This window comes from Pongo pygmaeus, chromosome 5, assembly GCF_028885625.2.
Source record: "Pongo pygmaeus isolate AG05252 chromosome 5, NHGRI_mPonPyg2-v2.0_pri, whole genome shotgun sequence".
Lineage (NCBI taxonomy): Eukaryota > Metazoa > Chordata > Mammalia > Primates > Hominidae > Pongo > Pongo pygmaeus.
In genome coordinates, this window is record NC_072378.2 from 116,237,827 (window position 1) to 116,260,214 (window position 22,388).

The 22,388-nt window shown below is 35.7% G+C and overlaps 2 protein-coding genes across 6 annotated transcripts in view; one reads left to right on the forward strand and one right to left on the reverse strand.

Moving 5' to 3' along the window:
* Nucleotides 1-22,388, forward strand: part of NT5DC1 (5'-nucleotidase domain containing 1) — a 138,806-nt gene that overhangs the window by 56,750 nt on the left and 59,668 nt on the right. The gene's annotated exons all lie outside the window — the stretch shown is intronic.
* The window catches only part of COL10A1 (collagen type X alpha 1 chain), a 95,650-nt gene that overhangs the window by 38,522 nt on the left and 34,740 nt on the right, over nucleotides 1-22,388 (reverse strand). The window contains exon 1 of one of the 2 annotated variants that reach the window (XM_054491770.2): nucleotides 1,374-5,507. The exons of the other annotated variant lie outside the window; for it this stretch is intronic. The gene's annotated coding sequence lies outside the window, so the exon portion shown is untranslated. Of the gene's footprint in view, nucleotides 1-1,373; nucleotides 5,508-22,388 lie in introns of those variants that run through there. 2 annotated transcript variants of the gene reach the window in all.

Below are 22,388 nucleotides of genomic sequence, written 5' to 3' on the forward strand. Positions count from 1 at the left end.
TCTCTTGAGTTAATTACAGTGCTCTGAGTTTCTGTAAAAATGTCAGATTGTGTGGCACCAGTCAGTTGTCAACGTAACTTGGTTAGTGGAACCCTAGACAAGTAACTGTATGGACTTCCACCTTATTACAGTCCTTTGGCCACTGCTGTCTTGGAAGCTCAGGCAGTGGGAAAAGAGCTAAGGGGACAGGTTCAAAGAGTTGAAACTGTGTTGAAAAAGCTGCCTGCCAAAAATCAGTGAAGTCTTAAAACTAAATAGTTTTTTAAATTAAAAAAATATTAACATGAATTGTTGAAGAGATTTGAGTCCAATGGGGGATCAAATGTATGTGAAATTGCATTTTTTAAAGTTATTCTTTTCCAGTAGACCATAACAAAAAATTACATGAAACCACAAGAGAGGGTGTCTCCCTGCCTTCCCCGAATTTGGGCTCGTTTTTTAACAAAACAGAATAAAAACAGTTGAACTAAATTAGAATGTTGAAATGGTGAGAGTGGGTGGAAAGATGAAAGGCACTTCACTTCAAACAGACTCTAACGGGGAAATCAAAAACTGATAATAAGACCACCCGGCTGACCTGACTCACCTATTCAGGATCCTTCTGAAAGCCTCTCATCCCTTGTATTGTACGTCTTTTAGGCTAGTAATAATATCATTAAAGTACAGAAATAAAATGTCTCACACGTGTTACAGGAACATCCAGAAAAATGAACAGCATATTTTCCAATTAAATCTTTTAGTACTTCTCTTTCCAGTTTTTTCCTCTCATCATTTGACATTTCCCCTTTTTAAAAAGAAAAAGCGTCACATATTGGCAGCTTGAGCTCCCAAAAAGTCAATTTCTCTGAACTGCAAGAACTTTCTAGTTTCAATAGGTATTAATATAATGAGTTCAAATTACTACAGTTTTTATTACAAATAAATCTACAATTGACAATACTGGTTATCTGTCATTGTTGGGAGATGTTTAGTATCACAAGTGAGTGTAGATCTGGGAGTAGTTTAGTGTGCTACCTCAGTGAAGATACATGGCATTTCAAACAATAGCTTTCTTGTTAGTCCTGTGCATCTACATGGATGCTTTCCTCCTTCTGTTTAAATCTCCTACTCAAGCTTCTCTTCAAATCCAGAAAAAAAAAAGTATTCAGTTTATAAATGATTTACTTTTTATTTAACCTTTGCTTAGTGAAGACAAGAAGATAAAAACTTAGCAATATTATGAGACACAGAAGGAAGTATCATTTTCTTTAAATACATTTTGTCTCTTCAGAGAAATTATTTAAATAGTCACAGCCAGTATTTTTGCCCTGTTTTTCATCTAGTCACATTATTGGTTACATAAACCTATTGTCACACGTTTGAATTTCTCCTACCTGTATTTGCTGAGAGATTCCCTATATGCTTGTTGTTGGCTGCTCTTTAAAAGTCACTACTTTGTCATCCTGGTGTGTTCTTCTGTCAGAACTTCATGGATGCTGTCAGTGGTGATCCCAGGAGGGGTAAAAACAGTCCACTACTTCCCGAGCTTTTTTGGGGTTGCTTTTGAACTTTATACTTTTATACAAAGCTCTGCTGAATCATATGCTGGCTACCAAATGATGCTTTGCCTTCTGATTCGTTTCCAGGAGAGAATATCTGTTGTTTTCCAGCAGTCAGTGACTTTTTTGAGACGCAGATGGGGATTGGGGGATTTCATTTATTTGATCCCATGTGTAAATGCAAGAATGGAATGACACCTTGGCATGAATGCTTGCATTAGAATAGCTCAAATACAAGTTCTTCAGTAGTTTTAATTAATAAATCTAAATGATACATACATTTTATTAGGGAAATTACTTCCTGTCTACTTACTAACTAGCAATGTTATGGAATTCCACAGAAGGATGTCTTCTTTTTTTTTTTTTAATCCAGATTTATTTTATTTTTTTTATTATTATTATTATTATACTTTAAGTTTTAGGGTACATGTGCACAATGTGCAGGTTAGTTACATATGTATACATGTGCCATGCTGGTGTGCTGCACCCGTTAACTCGCCATTTAGCATTAGGTATATCTCCCAATGCTATCCCTCCCCACTCCCCCCACTCCACAACAGTCCCCAGAGTGTGATGTTCCCCTTCCTGTGTCCATGTGTTCTCATTGTTCAGTTCCCATCTATGAGTGAGAACAAGCGGTGTTTGGTTTTTTGTCCTTGCGATAGTCTTCTTATGCCATTGCTCTGGGAGCAGTGTTTTTTGTTTTTTGTTTTTTGTTTTTTTAAGTATACAATTATGTGACTTTTTTTTGGTAGTTTTATGGATTTTTATTCTGCATTACTCCTTTTAAAAATTGACTTCACTGTATGTTTATTCTTATCAAAAACCAGAGAAGCATAACTTTCTTTTTCCGTAAAGAGAAAAAAGACACTTTCAAGTCATTATTTCTATTTTTTAATTCACATGCTTTATCCTAATTATTTGACAATTTACACATGTGTGATTATTCATTTTCTACCCATTCCTTTGTTCTTTATTGCCTCTGAGTTAAAATGTACCATGCATTATATAATGTCTTAAATGTTGCAGACTTTTTTCACCATTATAACTATCTGTCGGGTATTCTGGATGTCATGTGAATAATTTGCCAACTTGCTGAATCTATAGCCTGTAATTTTCTTTATGCTCCCTGCAGCACACACAACACTGCTGTCATCTTTTTCCCCTTTTCTGTTAAATTCAAGGGATATATGTGCAGGTTTGTTAACGGGGGTATATTGCATAATTGTGAGTTTTGGGTTTCTAGTGAACCCATTACCCAAATAGTGAACACTGTACCAAATAGGTAACTTTTCAACATGTGCTTTCCCCCAGCCCCCACCTTTTGGAGTCCCCAGTATCTATTATTTCCATCTTTATGTCCATGTGTACTTCACTTCTATGTGAGAACATGCGATATTTGTTTATTTGTTTCTGAGTTATTTCACTTAAGATCATGGCCTCCAGCTCTATCCATGTTGTTGCAAAGGACACAATTTCATTACTTTTTATGGCTGTGTAGTATTCCACAGTGTATATATACCACATTTTTTTTATTCCAATCAACTTTTGATGGACACTTAGGTCAATTCCATGACTTTGCTATTGTGAATAGTGCTCAATAAATATATAAGTACAGGTATCTTTTTGATAAAATGATTTATTTTCCTTTATGTATATACATAGTGGTGGGGTTGCTGGATCAAAGGGTAGTTCTACTTTTAGTTATTTGAGAAATGCCCATAATGTTTTCCAAAAGTGTTTAACTAATTTACATTTCCACCAACAGTGTATATGCATTTCCTTTTCTCCACATCCTCTCCAACATCTGCTATCTATTGGCTTTTTTCATAATAGCTATTCTGACTAGTATGAGATGGCATCTCACTGTGGTTTTAATTTGCATTTCTCTGATGATTAGTGATGTTGAGCATTTTCCATAAGTTTGTTAGTCACTTGTATGTCTTATTTTGAGAAGTGTCTGTTCATATCCCTTTGTCTACTTTTTAATGAAATTTTTGTGGTTTTTTTTCTTTTTGATTTAACTTCTTTACAAATTTTGGATATTAGTCCTTTGTCAGATTCATAGTTTGCAAATATTTTCTCCCATTCTGTATATTGTCTATTTGCTCTGTTGATTATTTCTTTTCCTGTGCAGAAAAACTCTTTAATGAAGTCCCATTTGTCTACTTTTGGTTTTGTTGCATTTGTTGTTGAGGTCTTAGTCATAAATTTTTTGCCTAGGCCAATGTCCAGAAGAGTTTCCCCTAGATTTTCTTCTAGTATAATATTTATAGTTTGAGGTCTTACATTGAAGCCTTTAATCTATCTTCAGTTAATTTTTGTATATGGTAAGAAATAGGGGTCCAGTTTTATTCTTCCGTATATAGATAGCCAGCTTTCCCAGCACTATTTATTGAGTAGGGTATCCTTTCCCCATTGTTGATTTTTGTTGACTTCGTTGAAGATCAGGTTTGTGGCTTTATTTCTGGGTTCTCTATTCTGCTCCATTGATCTATGTGTCTATTTTTGTACCGGTAGCATGCTGTTTTGGTTACATTAGACTTGTAGTGTAGTCTGAAGTCAGGTTATGTAATGCTTGCAGCTTTATTCTTTTTGCTTAGGATTGCTTTGGCTATTAAGGCACTTTTTGGTTCCATATGAATTTTATAATTGTTTTTTCTAATTCTGTGAAATATAACATTGGTAATTTAATAGGAAGTTGCATTGACTTTCTAGATTGCTTTGGGCAGTATAGTCATTTTAATGACATTGATTCTTCCTGCCCATGAGCAAGGGATGTTTTTCCATTTGTTTGTGTCATCTACAGTTTCATTGTTTCATAATTCTGCTTTGTAGAAGTCTTTCACCATCTTGAATGTATTCCTAGATAGTTTATGTTTTTGTATGGCTATTGTAAATGGGACTGAGTTTTTTATTTGATATTCTGCTTGACCATTGTTGGTGTACAGAAATGCAACTGATTATGGTGTGTTAATTTTGTATCCTGAAACTTTAGCAAAGTTATTGATCAGGTCTAGGAGTCTTTTGGAGGAATCATTTGGGTTTTTTAAATGTAAGATTATGTCCGCAGTGAACAGAGATAATTTGACTTCCACTTTTCCGATTTGGATGCCTTTAATTTCTTTCTCCTGCCTGATTGCTCTAGCTAGAATTACTATGTTGAATAGGAGTGGTGAAAGTGCGCATCCTTGTCTTGGTCCAGTTCCTAAAGGAAATGCTTTCAATTTTTCCCTGTAAGTATGATGTGGGCTGTGGGTTTGTCAAATATGGTTCTTAGTATTTTCAGTTATGTTCCTTTAATGCCTAGTTTATTTAGAATTTTTATCAAGAAGAGATGTTGGATTTTATTGCATGTTTTTTCTGCATATTGAGATGATCATGTGATTTTTGTTTTTAATTCTGTTTATGTGGTGAATCACATTTATTGATTTGCATGTGTTGAACCATCCTTGTGTTCCCAGAATAAAACCCACTTGATCATGATGAATTATCTTTTTGATGTGCTGTTGGATTCAGTTTGCTAGTATTTTGTTGAGGACTTTTGCATCTACGTTCATCAGGGTTATTGGCCCATAGTTTTCTGTTTTTGTGTTATCCTTGCCAGATCTTGTTATTAGGGTGATACTAGTTTCATAGAATGAGTTTAGGAGGAATTCCTCCTCATCAATTTAAAAAATATATATTTTTAGGCCGGGTGCAGTGGCTCAGAGCGCCTGTAATCCCAGCACTTTGGGAGGCCGAGGCGGGCAGATCATGAGGTCAGGAGATCGAGACCATCCTAGCTAACATGGTGAAACTCCGTCTCTACTAAATATACAAAAAATTAGCCGGGCGTGGCCGCAGGTGCCTGTAGTCCCAGCTACTCAGGAGGCTGAGGCAGGAGAATGGCATGAACCCAGGAGGTGGAGCTTGCAGTGAGCCGAGATCGTGCCACTGCACTCCAGCCTGGGAGACAGAGCGAGACTCTGTCTCAAAAAAAAAAAAAAAAAAATATATATATATATATATATATATATATATTTTAGTAATATTGATACCAGCTCTTCTTTGTACATATGGTACAATTTGGCTGTGAATTCCTCTGGTCCTGGGTTTTTTGTTGTTGTTGTTTGTTTGTTTTGGTTGGTAGATCTTTTATTACTGATTCAATTTTATAATTTGTTGTTATTGGTCTGTTCAGGATTTTAATTTCCCCCTGGTTCAGTCTGGGAGGTTGTATGTTTCTGGAAATTTATTTGTTTCCTGTAAGTTTTCTAGTTTGTGTGCATAGAGATGTTCATAGTAGTTTCTGATGATCTTTTGTATTTCTGTGGTATCAATTTTAATGTTATCTTTATCATTTCTGATTGTGCTTATTTGAGTCCTCTCTTTTTCTTGTTTAATCTAGTTAGTAGTCTATCCATTTTTGTTTATCTTCTTAAATAACCAACTTTTGGCTTTGTTGATCCCTTGTGTGATATTTTAGTCTCAATTGCATTTAGTTGTGCTCTGATCTTTATTTCTTTTCTTCTGCTAGTTTTGGGTTTGGTTCGTTCTTGTTTTTCTAGTTTGTCAGGTACATCATTTGGTTGCGAATTTGAGATCTATCTTTTTGATTTATGAGTTTAGTACTATGAACTTTCCTCTTAACACTGCTTTTGTTGTATCCTAGATTTGATATGTTACATGTCTATATTCATTTGTTTCCATTTTTTTTTATTTCTGCCTCAATTTTGTTAAAGTCATTCAAGAGCAAGTTGTTTGGTTTCCATGTACGTATGTGGTTTTGAGAGTTCCTTTCAGCATTCATTTCTAATTTTATTCTGCTATAGTCTGAGAAGATACCTGATATTATTTTGATTTTTAAAAATCTATTGAAATGTGCTTTGTGACCAAGCATATTGTCAATTTTAAAGAAAGTTCCATGCACAGATGAGAAAAATGTATATTCTTTGGTTGTTGGGTAGAATGTTCTTTAGATGTGTATCCATTTGGCAGAACCCATTTTGAGTCAAGTTTCTTTGATAGTTGTCTCCTTCAGTGATCTGTTTGGTGTTTTCTCTGGGATGTTGAAGTTTCCCACTATTATTGTATGGCTTTTTATTTTATTTTCTTGGGTGTAGTAGTACTTCTTTTATAAATCTGGGTGCTCTGGTATTGGGTAATGTATATATTTAGGATAGTTAAATCTTCTTGTTGAGTTGAAGTCTTTATCATGTATCATACCCTTCTTTGTCTTTTTTTGCTCTTGTTTGTTTAAAGTCTATTTTATCTGACATAAGAATAGCAACCCTTGGTCTTTTTTGTTCTCCATTTGCATGATATATCTTTCTCCACCCCTTTACTTTGAGCTTGTGTATGTCTTTATACATTATGTGGGTCTCTTTTAGGCAGCAGATGGTTGAATCTTGTTTTTCTTACCCAATTTGCTAATCTATCTCTTTTAAGTATTTATGTTCAAAGTTAATATGCATATGTGAGGTTTTGTTCCTTTCCTAATATTGTTAGCTAGTTGCTTTGTAGCCTCAATTATGTAATTATTTTATAGGATGTGTGAACTTTGTACTTACGTGTGCTTTTGTGGTAGCAAGTATCATCTTTTTGTTTCCTTTTAGCATTTTTGGTGTACTGGTCTAGTGTTGACAAATTTCCTTAGCATTTGTTTGTTTGGGAAATACTTTATTTCTGCTTCATTTATGAAGCTTAGTTTAAAAAGATACACACTTTGGGAGGCCGAGGCAGGCAGATCACAAGGTCAGGAGATTGAGACCATCCTGGCTAACAGGGTGAAACCCTGTCTCTACTAAAAAAATAAATAAATAAAATACAAAAAATTAGCAGACGTGGTGGTGGGCGCCTGTGGTCCCAGCTACTCGGGAGGCTGGGGCAGGAGAATGGTGTGAACCTGGGAGGCGGAGCTTGCAGTGAGCTGAGATTGCGCCACTGCACTCCAGTCTAGGTGACAGAGCAAGACTCTGTCTAAGAAAAAAAAAAAAATTATTGGCTGGCATTATTTTTCTCTAAGAAGTCTAAAACTAGATCCCTGTCTCTTCTGGCTTGTCGGTTTCTGCTAAGAAATCTGCTGTTCATCTGATAGGATTTCCTTTATAGGTGATTTGATCCTTTTTTCTAGCTGCATTTGAGATTTTTTCTTTAGCATTGATCTTGGATAGTCTGATGACTATATACCTTGGTGATGTTCACCTTATATCATATCTCACTGTTGTTCTGGATTTCGTCTACGTGGATTTCTATATCTCTAACAAGATCAGGGAAATTTTCCTGAATTCTTTCCACCAATATGTTTTCCAAATTGCTTACTTTTTCTTCTTCTTTCTCAGGAATACCTATAAATTATAGATTTGGTGACTTCACATAGTCCTGTATTTTACAAAGGATTTGTTCATTTGTTAAAATTCTCTTTTCTATTTTCGTCTGACTGGGTTAATTTGAAAAATGCCTCTCCTACATTCACAACAGTGGACTGAGGGAGCAGGAGATGACCCCCCTCTACATCTGTTGCCAACCACCAGTACCACCCCATTCAGTGATCAGTTTGTACCTGCATTTCCTTTGTCCCAAGGGGGTTCTTAGTGGGCCGCACTTTCCCCTCTTCTAGGTGCAGCCTTTGCTTAGGGCTAAATCTCTGGAAATCCCACAGCTCCCCAGGGACCTGCTGGTCCCCTGTGGTTGTCAAGTCTGAGCAGGTTCTGGGCTGTGTTTTCAGGGTACTGGTGATTGCAGCAACTCGGGCTGAGATTCCCCATGCAGGGTAGTAGCCCACAATTAATGTACAACCAGTATGGTGTCTGCTCTTTCAGCTCAGGCTTGAGGGGAATGAGGGGATACCTGCACCAGCTAGCCACTCTGTGCTCTGTCCCCAGGAAGATCCTAAATCCGCACTGACAGCATTGCCTGGGGTCATGAAGGCAGAAAGGCTCCCTGACAATTTGGCAGTCAGCAGCTTATTGCAGGGGTGAAGGGAGAAGAGAAACACCCCAACCTACCCTTTATGCAGGATTCAGAGGTTCTCGGGAGTCAATCTCTGCCAGACTCTTGCTGCTTTGCATTTCTGCAACCCCACATCAACCAGTGGGGTCTCCAACAGATCCTGGCCATCTTCCCTAAGCTTTCCATTCAGATCATGACCATTCACCTATGTCTTTGATCTTCTCTCTGAAGATAACTGACATCCAAAATCCCTAGTCAGCCATCCAGATTCCTCCTAACCAACAATTTTGATACATGGTGGTTGGATATTCAGTTCTAATTAAAAACATAAAGGAATGGATCAACTAATCTTCAGCAAAGGTGCTAAGAAATCACAATGGAAGAAGGATTTTGTCTTCTGTAAATGGTATTGGGAATAGTGGATATTTGACTAGTAATTGTGATGAATTGCTAGAGACTGAGTGTTGGGCCATCAGAGAGTGAGAAACTCCTGGGATCAATCTCCATTTACCCAGTTTCCCAGATATTTCCCTCGAGGTTTTCACTGAGGGTGAAAAGGATGCTGACATCCTTTTCTACATGCTGATATAAAACACTCTTAAAACCAAGTCAGTAGTGTATTTCAAAAGTTAATTCAGTTATTTATCTAAATCCATGAGAAATTTCTACTAAAGTTTCAGAGACCTTTCATCTTTTATCTAGTAGTTACTTAAATTATGTAAGAGATAAAAATGGTTCCCTGATGTAAACTTCATCACAGTGGTTTCTATTTAAAGACAAAAGGACTGAAATTCTGAAATGTCTGAAATCTGACCTTGAAATGAGAATAATTTTTTGTTATTCAGAATTGAGCCAAGGAATTGAGCCAAGGAAGTATCTTGCCTTTCTTGTCTTTATTAATTGTTTTGGGGAGCCTACTCTGTACAGAGTTGCATGTTAGGCCTACTATAGGACTTATAAAGATGGTTTATAAATTTTTGCCCCCAAGAAAATTAAGTCACACTTAAAACTATTCAGAGCATGTGATATCCTTAGAATTATCTTTTATCACTGATGATTTGTATATGTGCAACCAAATGCATCAGATATAAAAGTGACATACTTTGTACTTAAAAGGTGTTTGTAAAATTAGTTCAAATAGAAGAATTTTTTTTTTTTTTTGAGACGGAGTCTTGTTCTGTCGCCAGGCTGGAGTGCAGTGGCACAATCTCAGCTCACTGCAACTTCCACCTCCCAGGTTCCAGCGAATCTCCTGCCTCAGCCTCCCAAGTAATTGGGACTACAGGTGCGCGCCACCACTCCCGGCTAATTTTTTGTATTTTTAGTAGAGACAGTGTTTCACCATGTTAGCCAGGATGGTCTCAATCTCCTGACCTCGTGATCTGCCTGCCTTAACCTCCCAAAGTGCTGGGATTACAGGTGTGAGCCACCATGTCCAGCCCAAATAGAACTTTCTAAGGCAAAAAATATGCATCATTTAGACATCAGTTAATTGTACTGATTTCATTTGATAAAATTGCAATATTTTATAAATTGACAGGCATTCTTTACTTCCTTCTTTTCTTACCCTTCTACCCTCCCTTAGTTTTTAATTCATTTGAATTGTTTATAGGCAATGTTTGGGCTCAGTGACTTGGGAAGTAGACTTTCCTAGAAAAGTCAATGCCCATGGCCGCTGTTGGATAATTACCTTGCATAGCCCTCAAATTGTTATGAATAGATATGATTATTTAGCTCAAATGAAGTGTAACATTAGAGCTAAACAATCATATCTGTGTATTGGATATTTATTTTCTGAAAATTTTTTTATTTCACTGTCATTCTTAAAGAATATTTTTAATGGAGGTCTAGGTTAATGGTTATTTTCTGCACTATAGTCTAGTTTCTATTGTTTATGTTGAAAATTCAGTTATCAGTATAATTGTTCTTTAAAGGATAATCTGTTTTGCTGAGATTACTAATTACTAATTTCTCTTTGTCTTTGGTTTTTCATCTTTGATTTATGATGTACCTTGGTGTCTTTTTTTTTTTTTTTTTAATTCTCCTTGGAGGGCTTCTCAGATGTTCACTTAACACTGTTGGTTTGTTTTGGAAAATTCTGAGCCATTATCTCTAAAAATATTGTTCTGCTCCTTTTCTCTTTTCTCTCTTTCTGGGATTTCAGTTATTCATATTTTAGAAGATATTTTTACTGATCATTTATGATCTTTCACCTCTTCTCTATTCTCTTTTCTTGTCTGCCTTTTGTTCTGTTTTCTTTTAATCTCATTTCTAACCATTTTTCTAATTCTCTCTTCAACTGTGTCTAATCTGCTTATAAACCTATCCATTGAGCTTTTAATTTTGGTTACTGTATTTTTCAGTTCTAGAATTCCATTTAGTTCTTTTTCTATTTTTCAGTTCTCTGACAAAATCTTGATTTTATTTTAGAGCTTCCTGAATTTATTATTTATAGTTTTCAAGTCTGTCTTTATACCATAGGAGCTTCTGTGGATTTGGTTCAGTCTGTCTTCATGCCATAGGAGCTGCTGTGAATCTGGTTCTGTTGTGTATTTTTCCCCTTTTTTTGTTTGTTTGTTTGTTTTGTTTTTATATTATATTGTCTCCTTGAGTATCTGATAATTTTTATTGATACCAGCTATTGTATTTTTTTAATTTTATAGAAAAATGTTGAGGTCTGGATTGCTTTCTACAGAGAGTACTTTTCTACAGAGAAAAATGTTGAGATCTAGGATAACTTTCTACAAGGAGAACTTATGTTTGCTTCTGGCAGGCAGCTAGGGCTGTAGCACTCCTGGATCACCTGTCATCAATTTTTAGAGATTGAGGTGATGTGAAGTTGTGCTTCAGGCCATTGAGAGCTGTATTATATCTGGTTCACACTTCTTTCTATAGTATAGCCTTTTGGGTCAACCTGGAGAGCTCATTAACTTCTAATAAACCATGGAGAGTTTATTAGCCTCTACCCAACCTTGGCAGGCACTGGCCTCCATTTTTTGTCCTCCAAGCCTCTTGAAGATTGTGGCTTCTTAGGCTCTCCTTTACTTTTCTTGAAGTTGGTGTTACTGCTAATTCCAGGCAGAAACCCCAGATTCCAGGCTCAGCTTTCTGGGTTTCTCTTTTCCTCAACTTGACCTCTTAAATCTTCATTGACTTTTTGGTTCTTCACTGCTATTAAGCAGATATTTTTTAAAGTTTATTTAACTTTTCTAGTTATCCTCAGAAGACAATTTGTTCAAATGGCATAGTTCTCCACTGTCAGAAGCAAGAGACCAATTTCCATAACATTTAAAAAATGAAAACTTGTTACAGTTTCCAGTTTATGACTGTTATAATATTTTGTGTCTATGCTTACTATATTGCCACTTCTGTAAGTTCAGTAAGCATAATGATTAGCCAGAATGTCATGATAGGTGCCGTAAGTTCTGTATGAAAGACTATATGGTGGGAAAATATATATCTTAACAAGGCTTTTGAGGATTTTAGCTATTCATTTTGCATACTGATCAACTATATGCAGCATTGCATGAGCTCTTTAGCTATGGGGTAGCCTGTAGTACCTGCTCTCTGCTAAGCTTTATTTTTTATTGAGAAATTTTAACAAATGGATAAAACATGAGGAATGAAGAGTTCTATTTTGGACCTCTTGGGTTTGAGATACCCATGTGATGTCCTAGAGGAGATGTGTGGACAATTGGACAGACAGTTGGAGTTCAGAGGACTATCAATAAAAACCTATTGATTAAAAGTGTGTAAAGATGGTATTTATGAAAGGAAGAAAAACTCAGATTGAGCAAGTGATAGTCCAGCATTTATAGTTCCTTAGGGCAGAAGAGGAGTTGAGAAGAAGGGCAGATAAGGAAGAAAGGAAAACAACAGAAATAGGGGAGAGGGGTTTCCTAGAACTAACAAAAAGAATTAGTCACCTGTTGAGCCATTGGGTAATAGAAGGACAGTTAATTGGCCATGGGATTAGCAATATGGAGCCATAAGTGACATTGTCCATAGCGAATTCCTCTTTTCTTCAGTAGGAAAACAAGTGTAGAAGGATAAGGAGAAATTAGGAAGTGGATATGGCCAGTGTCTTTATGTAAACATTCTATTGGTTTTGCTGTGAAGTGGAGAGACAAAAGGAGTCGTAGCTAGGGGATGATATGGAATGAAAGGAGATTATCTTGTGTCCCCACCAGTGATTGAGGGGTGTGACCTGATTAAGAAGATAATTGTGGTGTATATATGTATACTTTTTTTTTTCATTCAAAAGAAAGGGTTCATAGAGTACAGACTTAAGTTAAACTGAATTTGAAGTCTATTTGCCACGTAGTTGGTGTACTTGTAGGCAGATTATCTAGCCACCATTTATTTTTTCCAACAGGGAAAGTACGAGGTTCATAGCCACCATTTTCTCATAGAAATAGTTCTTATTTTAGGGTTTTTGTGGATATATAACTAAATCAGAAGTGAACATAAAGTACCTGACTCATAATAAGTAATCAGTGCACCTTAGCTGTTGGGTTTGTTTGTTTGTTTTAGTCACTTTTAAATTCTAAATAGGGTCTATATTCAGAAACTCTTAAGAACTATTTGTGGATAAGGCCATGTTTCTTAGCATAGCATACATAGCCCTGGCCGTTGCTATACCTCCCTACCCCAAAATTCAGCCTTAGCAAACTGCTTGCTTGCTGGTACTAGGAAGTACCTCTGAAATCAACTGGAAACACTGCATAGTACCTTCAGTTGATCGCCTTAGAAGATCTTGCAGTTCTCACTCCCATCTGCCATGTAGCCTATCCTCATTATCTGTCAGGGCCAACTTATCTTTCAAACTGCAGCTTAAGGTCACCTCCTTCCTTAAGGCTTATCCTGACATCTAGCCTGTCAAACCTCATTCTGTAATTGACCTGCCCATTCCTCCTCTGTGGTCTCATTTTATTTAGCCTGTTACCACCCTACCACGCCTCTTCATTGGACTTGATGATTCACATATCTCTCTGTTTTTACTGGCCTGTAATATCCTTAGAAGTCATCTTTTTTTTTTTTTAATCCCCAACATAACACTTGATCCATAGTAGGTGTTCCATAAGTGATTGTTGAATAAATGAAAATATGGAAGGTTAAATGACCCACTAATATTATTGTCACCACTACCTTTTACATATTTTAATGTTTTAATCACTTAAGTTATTTGTTAATTGCCAAGATTATTATTTTATGAAGAATACATTATAAAATCAAATAAATATGTGGTTTTTGCTTTGACTAGAAAAGCATTATTTTGTGGATTTTGAGACCAGGAATTATAAATAGACACTGTTCTAAAAGGCCATTTTTAATCTATTTGTCCGAAATTTGGAATATACTTTATAAAACAAGCCAGGCTGTGCAAGTGTTAGTGGTGGTAAAGATGATTATTATCATCGTAATAATAATCAGATTTCAGACTGGTACTTACAAAATACTTGTTTAAACCATATGTCATATAACTTGAGAGCCTACCTTTTTGGGGGAACTAAGAATAGGGCAATAATGTGGTTTAGGTAGGAAAAGCAGGAAGACAGTGTATTCTATATTTGACTTGGCTGAATTCTCTCTTTGGTATCCCCTATACTTTTCTCTGCTGTTTCTATTCTACTTTTGAATTTAAAGATTATTCCAGAATGCTGAGTTTTTAAGGTTTTCTCCCATGGTAAGAACAGTGGAGCTGTGTTGAGCACTTGGGGTACAGAGAGAAGCCTTGGTACAACCATTTTCATGAATGTGCAATTTGTAAATTTAGTGTTTTGATATTAAAGAGGTACTTAAAGAGTTGTCTTTAAATTTGTTTTCTATATACAGGGAAGTTTAAGTCCAAGAGTGAGAGAGTTTTCTGACCTACTTTGCTTAGTGGTTAGGATTTTATTGATGGATAGCCAGCTGTATGACAGCCGCCACATCTTAAAAGAGAAATTATGTTGTAGAAAGATTAAGAGGAGGGTAGAGAAAACACTGTCACTTCCATCCACACGTCTTCGGTTTCAGTATTTTTTCCATCTGTAAGTCAAGATGACTGAAGTAGTTGAGCATTTCCTAACCTGTTGTAAATTTGTAAACCCTTTCCTAAGTGATACAATCTCATGATTTCCTCATAGAAAGATTGAAAATTATTTTTTTCACTTTTACATACTATATAATAAGTGGTTTTAAGTTTAAGGTTTAAGGTTATATTAGATAAGTATATTATTAAAGATTGGATTATCAAGTTCATTTTAGTATAACCCCTTAGTAACTGTTTTTTTTTTTTTTTTTTTTTTTTTTTTGAGATGGAGTCTCGTTCTGTCGCTCAGGCTGGAGTGCAGTGCCACAATCTTGGCTCACTGCAACCTCTACCTCCCAGGTTCAGGCAATTCTCCTGCCTCAGCCTGCTGAGTAGCTGGGACTACAGGCGCATGCCACCAAGCCCAGCCAATTTTTCTATTTTGAGTAGAGACAGGGTTTCACCATGTTGGCCAGGATGGTTTCAATCTCCTGACCTCCTGATCCACCCACCTCAGCCAGCCACCGCACCTGGCCACACCTTAGTAACATATATACTTTGTAAGGAAAATGTTTACATTTTCTCTGTATAGCAGATAACATATATTATTTAATTACATAAGAAAAGATTATTTCCTGAGAAATTTTGAAATATTTATTATATTTTTTTATGTATTCAGGCATCAAAAATAGTCAAAACTGTTTTCACATCTGGATGTTTGGAATTCTTGAAATCTGACCTTTAGGAAAATCTACTCTCCTTGTTTTTATTTGGTTTCCAAATGATAAGATAGGATGTTTCAGGATTCTTTTTGCAGCCTCTTTTCTACAATTTCACATTGCAGGTATGGATAACCAATTAGGATAAAATTATATTTATATCTTGAGATATCTTAATTTTTTTACATAAGAAATTTGATCAGAGGAATGCAATTCACAGATATTATTTTGGAGAGAACCTATGGAATTATCATTTTTATATTCTTCTATAACTTTTAAAGTTCAAAATTTGTGATGATCCATTATGGAGATAAATTAAACACAATATACTAAAAATGATAGCTAAAAACATTGTATGTGTCTAAACCGCAGCCCCTGGCAGTGTTCATCTAAGGTGTAAACTATAACTGTGTCGGTGGCTACTCCTTACCACTCAACTTGAAATACGCATGGAGCCGCTCCACGTTTTATTTTTAAGGGCTGCAAAATTTAAAACTTAGAAAAATATGATAAAAAAATAAATTAGAACATTTACTCTTTAACAATCTGAAGTTGAAATACCTTCTCCCATCTGGGGTGGGAAAACACTGAAGGTTCCTTCCAGCTGTATGATTTTTGGACAACAGAACAGAATCCTCCAATGGTATAATGAGAGAGGTAGGCAGCCTGTCAGTCCCTTTAGAGCAGAGAGCTTCATTCACTTCATGTAGAGGGTTCCTGCTGAGCAACAGCAACACTAAAGCTGAGCGAGGGTGAGTATGCTTCTCAGGGTATGAGGAGCTGTGAACTGTGGTAAAAATCAGACCCAGCTCAGAAAATTTCCTTGGGCTCCTCTTTTCCTGCACATATTATTTTTGTAATTTATTTATTTTTTTTTTGGTTGTCTTGTACACTTTGTTTTGGAATAATCCCTCAATGTATAGAAAAATGATAAAGACAATATAGAGTGATCCTGAATATCACCCTGATGTTCACATCTTACATTATTGTGGTACCTTTGTCACATCTAAGAAACCAACATTGGCACATTCCTATTAACTAACCACCAGACTTCATTTAGCTTCTACCAGTTTTTATACTAATGTCCTTTTCCTGTCCCATAATCCCACTCAGGATACCACATTGCATTTAATCATCACATTGAATTAGTCTTTTCTGGTCTGTGACAATTTCTCACTTGGAGTGCTAGCCATGTATTTTATAAAATGTCCCTCCATTTGGCTTTTGTCTGATGGTTTTCCATGACTAGACTGCAGTTTTGGGTTCACTTCACAGAAGTGAAGAATTAGTTTTATCACATCATATCAGGGGTACATGCTGTCAACATGACATCACTGCTAATGTTAACCTTGATTACCTGACCAACATAGCATTTGCCATGTTTCTCTACTGTAAAGTTACTCTGATTCCCCTTTGCATGCTCTGTTTTTTGAAAGCAAGTCACTAAGTCCAGCCCACTCTCAAGAGTGGGGAGTAGGTGTTAAATTCCCCTGCCTGAAGTAGAAAAAAATATATTTATTTGGAAATCTTCTGTAAGAAATATCATAGACATACTGTTCTGACCCTACTAATAGGTCTGTTCAGCAGTGTTAATTCTTCCCCTCACTCCTGAAGGAAAAGACGATATACATGTTTAATGAAATAACCAACTTAAATTATGCTCATGACTAGACTAAATGTATTTTTCACCACTGAATATAAAATTTAGAGTTCCAATGTTAAGTGAGTAAAATATTTCCTATTCTTGTTTTGTTTCATGATAAAAGTAATGAAAAAGAACCAGCATGCCACATGTATACATATGTAACTTACCTGCATACTGCGCACATGTACCATAAAACCTAAAGTATAACAATAATAATAATAAATAAATAAATAAATAAATAAAATAAATAAATAAATAAATAAATAAAAACCTGTGTGAAGATTAGGTAGAATAGAGAATTCAGGCACTTTCCCTTTACTATATTCAGTAAGATTTTTTAAAGACGTCTTGGATTTTTATACAGGTACTTGTTTTCTCTCCTTTCTAGCTCTCATAACTTTTTTGAATTTGTATTTTGCTTTCATCATACTCCATTTTGAAGGACTCAGTCTGCAATTCTACCACTTGCTTTGCAATCTGCTGGTACCATAAAGCATGGCTAATTCAACCTAATGGGATTATTAATAGTTCCCTACAAACACTACATAAGCCATTTTAGGATAGCAAGGGTTTCTTGTAGTATTAAAGATACATCTAAAAAGTCATGTTTTATAATAAACCATTTTGTCTCCTTTTCTTAAGGATTAGGTTATTGAATGACCATAATAATCATTAGTAAGGGATATAGAATATTTCCATGAACAGGATTATCTACTCATTGTTTTAAAAATTAAGGAATTAGGTTTATTAACTTCAGAAATTTAATTTTCTTGAGATATAATTTATATACAATAAAATATGTATATTTTGTAGAGAGTTTGATGTATTCTGACTCATATATACATTTGTATAATTGCCATTCCAATCAGGATACAGAGCATTTCCAGAAAGTTTCTTTGGAGGCAGTCCTCCCCATCTCCTACCTCCCACCCAAGAAAACTAATGATCTGATTTCTGACACTATAGGTTAGTTTTAGAAAAGCAGTTATTTTATATTACTCACATTTTTTCTCTCTAGCTACCTTCATGATTTCGCTTTTATATTTGCTTTTTAATAGTTTGACTATGATGTGGTAGATTTTGAAGTAGGGGGAGTATTTATCTCACTGAACTTATTGGATCTGTGTTTGATATCCTTCATTATTTTTTGAAAAATTATTGGTCACTATCTCTTCAAATATTTCTTCTGCTCCATTGTCTCTCCTCTTTCTCTGGGACCCCAATTATGAGTATGCTGGACCATTTGATAATGTCTTACGGTTTGTGGATGCCGTGTTCCTTCTCCCCCGACACAGTTTTTTTCTCTTTGTGTTTCAGTTTAGGTAAATTCTATTGACTACTGTTCAAGTTCACTGATATTTCCTTAGTTATGTCAGAAGCTGATGAACACACCAAAGTAATCTTCCTCATCTCAGATACTGTCTTTTAAAACTTTTAATATTTCCATAGTTTTAATTTATCTACTGAAATATCCTATCTACTCATTCATGTTGTTTATCCTTTTCACTAGATCCTTCAACAGTTCAATCTTAGTCATTTTTAAGTCCCTGTCTGATAATTCCAATGTACAAATCATCTGTGAGTCTGTGTCTATTGATTAACTTGTCTCTTAGCACTCGGTTGTTTGGGGGTTTCTTGTTTGTTTGTTTTGTATATGAGATTTATAATTTTTGATTGAATGCTGGACATTGTGTGAACATTAGGCACTGAGGCAAACAGTATTTACACCTCAAAATGGACTTGCCTCTTCTACTAGGCTGTAATTGTGTGAGGTTGAATCAGTCTAGTCAGCAGCTTAGCTGGATTTGGGTTTTGCTACCTATGGTAGACCATAGGCTTCAAATTCTTCTAGTGCTAGAGTGTTGTTGCCTAGTGCTTAGGGATGCTGTGCTGGCTAAGTTTTCCTCAGGATTACTGCTCCAGCTAATCTTTCAGCTGTCCCTGCATGCATGTACCACAGAGAGGGTATAGCACCACACTCTTGCTCTTCCCCTAGCAGAAGACTGCTGTTGCTTAGCATTATGTGGTTTGCTTCTGTTGAGGCTGGAGGCAGGGTATAGTTCTCTTTTCTGGCTCAGTCTCAGCCTTAGAGAAGCCATGTACACCAGGGTGTTGGGGATATTTTCTGCTTTACTGGTTCTCCTCCCTGTGACAGTTGAATACTGCCTTTACTAGCAACTGACATTAGCAGAACTTTTCTGCCCCTCTTAGAGCAGTAGGAATTCTCCAAAAAATACTGAAAGATATCAAACACAGTACCATCTACTTGGTAATGGTATAGGATCTTAGGCCCAAAGCAGTCTTGTGCCCGTAATAGAGTTTTTCTTCCACCTTTTTCCCAACCACATATTGTCCTTTATGGTGCCTATTGGACTTGCTGCTCTTCCTCCAGCTACTTAAGCCTTTTGTTTCATTAGCATGAAGAGTCTGAGGAAGAAGGTAGCACCGAAGCACTGTGGGCTAGGAGGATTTGTTGTTCCCCCTAGAGGGACAGATACATCCCAAGTCTATTTTCTTCTTGCCTGGCTGACTGTCCTGTGATCTTCTCACTTCTCCAAGTGCAGCATCTGGGCCAAGATATGAAAGGGGCCCTTTTCTTGCCCCATGTAATTTTAGAAAGTTTATAAGAACTTAAGATATAATTTTAATACAGTTCTTTATCTTACTGAATTGAATACTAGGGCACATATATGCTACAAAATGTCCAGAGAACTACAACTAAAATCTGAAGTTTTGATTTACAGTATAGTTTCTGTTATAATATGTGGACCGGTTTCAATATAAATACTAGTGTCTCATAGAGTGATTTGACGCATACGACTATAAAAATTAAGTCTTTTGTTACTTGAGCTTTTCATTTCCAACAAATTCTCAATACAAATAATTAAGTTTAGTCTCATAGATTATGTTTCTTTGCTGTTTCCCTTGACTGTTTATAACATTCATGACATACTTTTCAATTAACTGTGTTTTTATTCATGGGCGTTATAGGCTTTAAAGAAAAAACTTGATAGAATATATCCAAAGGCAGGCGCCACTATAAAATCTAGACTTTATTATTTTTGTGATTGAAACTCACCACTCTAAATGTTGGAAATGGCTTCCATCTGTTTCATTGCAAAATGGGTAAAAATATATTCATGAGCTTTCTTCTCTTTAATGATATAAATTTTCTACTTAAATGTAAGCCACTAAGTACTAAATGTAAAATATAGTTTAAGCAAATAAAATTACATGATAAAATGTATTTAGAAGTAAAATATTAACAGTTGCATTCAAGCCCTGTGTTTTCCAGTGCTCTTATACTTTTTAGTTAAAGGAATTTATCTAAAAATTCGTGGAAATAAGAGATAATGTATCAAAATACCATCAGCTCTCTTACAGTTTATTACTAAATAATCTAAGTAATTAAATAATAATATTCTAAAATGTTTTCTGACATTCTAAATCATAACCATGTGAAAGGGTATTAAAGCATCCCATTTGTTTATTTTCTGCTGATAAACTTTAGGTAACAGGTCCGAAATGCCTACTGGAAGGGCAGGGAGGTTGGAAAGGAAATGGACTTTTTGCTGTACTTTTGCTAGAATACATTTAACTCCTTAGAGATTGGAGGTTAATTTCATAGTCAGTATAAAAATACCACTACCTTTCACTGCAGCATCAAGGAGTTTACTTTGTGGAATTGTTTTACCCTGTATGTCTAGCTTTCATAACTTTACAAAGAGAAAAGTGTGTGTGTGTGTGCGCGCGCATGTGTGTGTGTGTGTGTGTGTGTGTACTAGTGGGACTGGGTCTAAATTTATGTGATCTAAGTGAAAGTTAATTTGCTTGAAACCCTTCATGTTTGCTTGAAACCCACAAGCTGAGGATCATACCTAGGGGACCTTTCTCCCATCCAAGTACTAACCAGGCCCGACCCTGCTTCGCTTCTGAGATCAGGTGAGATTGGGCGCGTTCAGAGTGGTATGGCCATAAGCCCTAGGACACCTTTCTGAACTCTTTAACTTGAAGTCAGCCTTTCTTGATTCATAAAGGCGATAGAAAGAATCTGTAAACATCTCTATGTTTTATGGTCAGGTATAAGAATCCTAAATTGAGTGGTCAAAACCTGGACCAGTTTATTAAAAGAGATTACTGCAATGAAGCAGAAAACTAACCTACTTCCAGTCATTTGTTGTTAAAGAAGTCATAACTAGTGTCAGCTGGTATGTGAAAGCCAAATTACCAAGTGTTCCCACCTTTTACTCTGAAGAATGAACTTTTCAAACTCAGTGCAAATAACTATAGTTTTGGTAAAGGCAATTTTACTGAATAGTCCAAAATGTTATTGTACTTCCAGAAATATAGAGCAGTTTCCCGTAATAATAAAACCTCTTGATTGATGCCCCCCAAAATGTGAGCATCTCAGAAGGGGAGGGGAACTCATGGATTAATTGACTTAGGTGAAAACCAGAAAAAGCCCCCAATTCCCAGTAAATTTGCTATTTCAGTGTTTGCCTTATAAAAATCTTCTTGCTTTAAGCAAAATTTCTTTTACTCGATATACATTTCCAGCCCTTTAATTTTTCTTTACTTATGAGTCTGAAGGCACAAAGACAGTGAACAGTAGAAAGAAAAGATTATTGTATCCTCATCTTCATAGTTATACAAATGGTAATTTCTTGGCCCTAAAATAGTCAAAGTAAATTTGTAAAATTAGATATGTTCATGCTGTTTTTTCTTCTTATTTATTTAACGTAAGTAGAGATATTTAGCTTCAGGAAGTGTCATTGTAAGGGTGGGGATATCAATTTATTTGTTTCTCTTTATAGAAGAATTCTAGCTTAAAAATATTAAATAACATATAGTAGATATTCTTCCAGTGTATTTTTCAATATTAATGTGAAAATACTCCTTATCTTATTAATATTACATTAAAATGAAGAATTCTGAAAACTCCATAATGGCAGGAGGATTTACATTCTTATTCTGATCAGATGTTAATACTTTCTTCAGAGAATTGGGGTTTTAGCATTCGTTCCTTTTCATACATCTGACAAAGGACTAATGTCTAGAATCTACAAGGAATTCAAACAAATCAGCAGGAAAAAAACAATCCTATCAAAAAGTGGGCTAAGAACCCGAATAGACAATTCTCTAAAGAAGATATGCAAATGCCCGACAAACATATGACAAAATGCTCAACGTCACTAATGATCAGGGAGACGCAAATCAAAACCACAAAGACCTTTTTAAAAATTAACCTACTGAAATTAAATTGTTTTCATCATTCCCAATGTTATCAAAAAGAATAACGGGTTTTGAACAAGCATTTGGCACTTTGATGACAGGAATCTAAATCAGCTTCAGTGATGAACTCAATAAATTATAAGATTCTGGTTTGATTGAGACATACACCTATCTTTGATGTCCTGGTTTGGTTCAGGCATACTGAGGATAACTTAGAGTAATCTTATTTCTTTTGGAAAGGCACAAGAATATACATAATGCTACGAAGATTCTTGATGTCATGAAAATCACTCTCATCCTAAAGGATT